Genomic DNA, 5,340 nt, shown 5'->3' with positions numbered 1-5,340 from the left:
GAGATGAAAGCAGTCAAAGGTGAAAAGTACAATGATCAGTTGGAAAGTTTATGCATTACTTTATAGGAGAGATGGTGGTGGTGGCTTGGGGTAGAGCTAGGATGGTGGTTGTTCTTATATCTTTAAGAAGAAACCAAACCATAGCTGACTAGCATGTTTTTAGAGTCAGTAAATCACATGAGTGGAGATTGCCTGTCTTTCTCCCATGGTTCCTTTGAGCAACTGGTAGCTGGTAGATTCAAACTGTGTGTCTTCAGATTTGCAACACAGCTTTCTCTCTTTCTCTCTCTCTCTCTTGATAGGTAGGTAGGTAGATAGATGATGATGATGATGAAGATAGATAGATAGATAGATAGATAGATAAATAGATGATACATGAGCTAGAGATAGATGAGCTAGAGATAGAGATATTTGTTGCTGTTGTTGTTGATTGCCTTCAAGTTGAGCATGACTCATAGCAACCTCATGAACAAAAGGCCTCAAGCCCCTCTACAGCCATCGACACTTTATTAAAGTTCATAGAGTTTCAGGAGGCATGCATATGTACACACATACACACACAAATGCAGATATATATGCTTATAGATATATGTGTATATATATTTTTTATATATTTATAATTTATATAGTCCTAGCAGAACAAGGGAACACTGAATTTTTCAAAACTGAGAAAGGAATGAGTTGGGGAATGTTAAGGAGGAGGGAAAAGCCTCTGGCCTAGGCAGATCACCTAGCTCTGGATAAGTACACGCCTAAGATGATTGTCACATCTGTTGAGCCGGGAGTGGTCTGCACAGAGCTGAGGTTCTCCTGTCTAATCCACATGTCCCATGTCTACAAGCCCACCCCATCCCGTCTTCCTGTTTAATCACCTGTATATAAGTGCACTGCAACACCCAATAAAGTTGAGTTTGGCTCTCTGCAGCGCTCCCAGAGTGGTGTGTCTCCATCACACTTACTGCCATCAGGGTGTTGCTGCTCTTCGCTGGCAAACGGACAGTGACAGAAATGCATCAGGGATGTATCCTTTCTCCAAACTTGGTCAATTTATATGCTGAATGGAACATTCATGAGGCTGGACTTCATTAAGAATAATAGGGCACCAGGATTGGAGGAAGACTTATCCACAACCTGCATTATACAGATGACACAACTTGCTTACAGAAAATGAAGAAGACTTGAAGTATTTGCTGCAGCAAATCAAAGACTGCATCTCATCATCAAGAAAAACAAGGTCCTCACCATTGGCCAATAGGCAACATCATGATGGAGAAATGATTGAAGTTGTCATTGATTTCATCTTGCTTGGATCCACAATCAACATTCTCGGTATCAACAGTTAAAAGACAAGTTGCATTGGGAAAATATGCTATCATAGATCTCTCCAGAATGCTGGTTTTTAGCAGCAATGTCAGTCTAGAGACTAAGGTGTGCTTGGTCCACAACATGGTTTTCTCAATTGTTTACTATGCATTAGAGAGCTGGACAATGACTAAGGATGACAGAAGAAGAACTGATTCCTTCAATTTGTGGTGCTAGAGTATTGAAAATATTATGGACTACTAAGAAAACAAACAGGTCTCTCCTGATGAGGGTTAAACCAGGTTGGTTCTTGGAGACAAGGATTTTGAAACTGTATCTCACCACATACTTTGGGCATGTTGGCAGGAGGGATCTGTCCTTGGAGAAGGATCTAATATTTGGAAGGATAGAGAGTCAGCACAGGAAAGAAAGACTCTAAATGAGAGATGGATTGACACAGTGTCTGTCACAGTGGAGGCAGATGTGTCAGAAAGGGTAAGGTTAGCTCAGGATAGGGCAAGGTTCAGTGCCATTATTCATAGGGCTGCTATGAGTTGTAGTCAACTTGAAGGCACATAACAATAACAACATATGGGACTCTGGTGGCCTAGTGGAAAGAAGCTGTGCCTCATTTCCAATGTACAAATCCACCAGCAGCTCTGTGGGAGAAGGATGGACAATCTCCTTTGGTGCTGTTTACTTCCTCTAAAAACTTGCTGGAGGGTCAGCTATGAGTTAGTTCTGACCTGATGGCACACAAAAACAACAAAACTGGTTGCATGGCTCAAGAAGAGCCTCTTGTACTGCAGTTAGGACCAACTGCAAAATACTTTTAGGTATAGAATGGGTTGCTTTCAGAACCCACAGGGACCTATCAGTTGCTCTGCTTCCTTTGCTGTGTTAGGAGATGCAAGTTTCAGTAATTTGTCTTGTGTTTTGAAGGTAGATATTGTCATGTTCCTAACCACTGGATTTCTGAAAACAAAAGCACATTATTGAATCTTCATTTGTCTTCCCACCTTCTGTATCTTCATTTTTATTTTATGATCAAAGACTGCAGCCTTCAATATATATTGCACCTTAACATTAAGGGGAAAAAAATTCTGACTACCAGGTCTACAGGCAATATCATGGCACATAGAGAAATGTTTGAAACTGTTAATGACTTCATCTTACTTGGATCTACAATCAATACTCTTGGTACTAGCACTCAGCAGAAGAGGAGATGTCTTACACTGAGAAAGTCAGGAACCTCTCTAAATTATTGAGGAGAAATGATGTTAGTTTGAGGACTAAGGTGCACCTGATTCATGCCATGATCTTTTCAATCACTTGCTATATTATTGAGAGTTGGACAATGAATGAAGATGACAAAAAAAGACTTGATGCCTTTCCACTGTGGTGTTGGAGAAGAGTACTGAATATATCACGGACTGAAAAAAGAATAGTTTTGGAGAAGGTACAGCCAGAGTGCATCTTACAGGTAAAGACGATAAAGCCTCATTCCACATATTTTGGACATGTTGCTATAACAGGCTATTCCTTGGAAAGGGCATCATGCTTGGGAAAGTGAAAGAGAGGAAGACCCTTGACCAGGTGAATTGACACAGTGTCTGCAGCAATGGGCTCAAGTGTGTCAGAGAATTTAAGAGGTTGGCACAGGATAGGACAGGGTTGCTTCAGATCTGTTGTTCATAGAGTCACTATGAGTCATACTCAACTCCACCACATCTGACAACAACAATAACCACCCTCTGCAGTACATACTAAAACTTCCAGTCTATGCATTAGTGCTTACTTGTCTTGACCAGTCAGTGTGAGAGCATTGATGGAATGGAGTCAGTGTCATGTTTTGTGAAAAGGCAGGAAGTGTAGACTTCTTTGGAGTATGGCAGAGCACAGGGGAGCCCCAGGAAAACTGTGTTATTGTCCTTCTTATGTGAGTGCAAACTGGTCCTGATATTTCTATATAATGTGGAAGGGAAAATAATGCATTCATCAAATCAATGGTTGTAAATCATGTACCCGAGGCTTTAATTTCTCTGTTCCTAGAATGATCTGGCATCTTTACACAACAGTTTCAAAGAAAGATATCCCACATCTTGATACAGAAGCTTCAAGTTGAGCTCTTATTATTCAGCTTTTACTCTCTTCAACTATTCTCCAATGTCCATTTAGTTTAGAAAGGGGAAATACTGGTGTATTATTATACAAAGATATTCTAAAAGCCACCATTCTGCACCTTTTAGGCTTTTAATGGTGGCACTAATCCTTTCCATCCTTCAGACTTCCCCAGGGTGTGATATTGTTGTTTTAATTCACTATCTTGGCAAGAGGAAGTATGAATAGGGCAGTATACACTTAACTGTGCCCTCCTAAAATATGTGTTGGAACTCTGAAGTCTACATTTTTGGATGTAATCCCACTTGGAAATATGATCTTCTTTATTCTGTTAATGTCCGGTGGGGTGGCATAGTATGTAACATGTCAAGCTTCTAAAAGAAAAGCCAATAGTTTAATGCTACCAGATTAGCTTCAGGAGAAAGAAAGATGAGGCAGACTTCTCCTGTAAAGATCTGTAGGGCACTCTGGTGGCATAGTCCACAGGGAGCTGCTATGCAAACCCAAAGGCAGCATCTCTCAGCTGTTTGAAATCCACCAGAAGCTCCATGGGAGAAAGATGGGCAATCTCCTGCCATGTGATTTACAGCCTCTGAAAATCCATTGGAGTGGTCAGCTATGAGTTGGTTCCAACTAAATGGCAATACCTTTTTTTTTAGTTTTATTCTGCTGAGATATTATCACTTTTAAGATCTATTAAAGTAAGAAAACAAAAGTGGAGGAAAGATGACATTTAGATTGCCAAGTGTAAAAAGAGCAAGGGCTATGTGGGAATGGCCATATCTGACCTTTACCAACTTCACAAAGGGAAACCGTCCCTGTCAACAGTATCAATAACTCGGAACCAATTTCCATGAGGTCAGACATGTCCCCCATGGTCTTATACCTCTTTCTACTCATTCCAACACCGATCTTACCTATTTGCTGGGTCCAAAATCCAATGAGATAGCTCACAGACCACACAGAAACATACTGGGGAAGCCAAAAGGTTATAATCTAAATTAATAACAGACTATAGTCAAGATAGCTCCAGAAAGGCACACATAGGCACCTCAGCCTCGAGCTTTGTGGCTTTTGGCCGGTGTTCCCAAGTTCTCAATACTGGCTTCCCATGTCTAGTTGTCCAACATGGTTCTCAGTCTTGCCAATATTGGCTTTTCCCTAAGCCCCAATGTCCCATCTCACGTCAGGTCTCCAGTTCAGCCATAGGTGTTGATGTCATAGGTGTAGCTGGAGCAGGAAGGACATCCTACATTATCTTCAATGGTGCCAGAAGATCTGTCTGTGAAGCTAGATGTATTGGTGAGACTAGCCAATTTCTTAGTGGAATGGTAAACAGCCAATCCTACTGTGGAAGAGTAGATAGCTAATCCCCTTGTAGATGGGCTAACATGCTCCATTCACATATTCCCACCCTTCGACATAGCAAAATCAAATAGGGGCTAGATAAGTCATATTGAAAGATAAACTCCATACCAAGAAAACAGGAAAAGCTAAAAAAGAACATTAGAGTAACAGAGAACGATTTTTCCCCCTCCAGAGTCAACAGAGTGAAATGAACTGGTCACCGAAACTGTGAGAAAATAGATTTCTGGGTTTGAAAAGTAATCCCTTGTGGTACTTCTGCTACAACAGCACTCAATAACTAACAACTCAAGGCAGGCAGGATCAAAGGTGTTTTACGACTTTTACTAGGATTGCTATAAGTCAAAGGTGACTTAACCACATCTAACAACTAAAGGGTCTGTGGGGTCTGGTGGCTGTCCTGTGAGGTGCCCAACTTCAGCCAGGAAGAGATCGATATTTGTTCCTATCCCAAAGAAAGGCCACCCAACCGAATGTGGAAACTACAGAACAATTTCACTGATTTCACATGCAAGCAAGATTTTACTGAAGATTATCCAAAAACGACTGGAA

Source organism: Elephantulus edwardii, unplaced genomic scaffold (genome assembly GCF_000299155.1).
Source record: "Elephantulus edwardii isolate Elephantulus edwardi_28Jun2011 unplaced genomic scaffold, EleEdw1.0 scaffold00007, whole genome shotgun sequence".
NCBI classification, from domain to species: domain Eukaryota; kingdom Metazoa; phylum Chordata; class Mammalia; order Macroscelidea; family Macroscelididae; genus Elephantulus; species Elephantulus edwardii.
Note: the sequence above shows the minus strand (reverse complement) of the source record.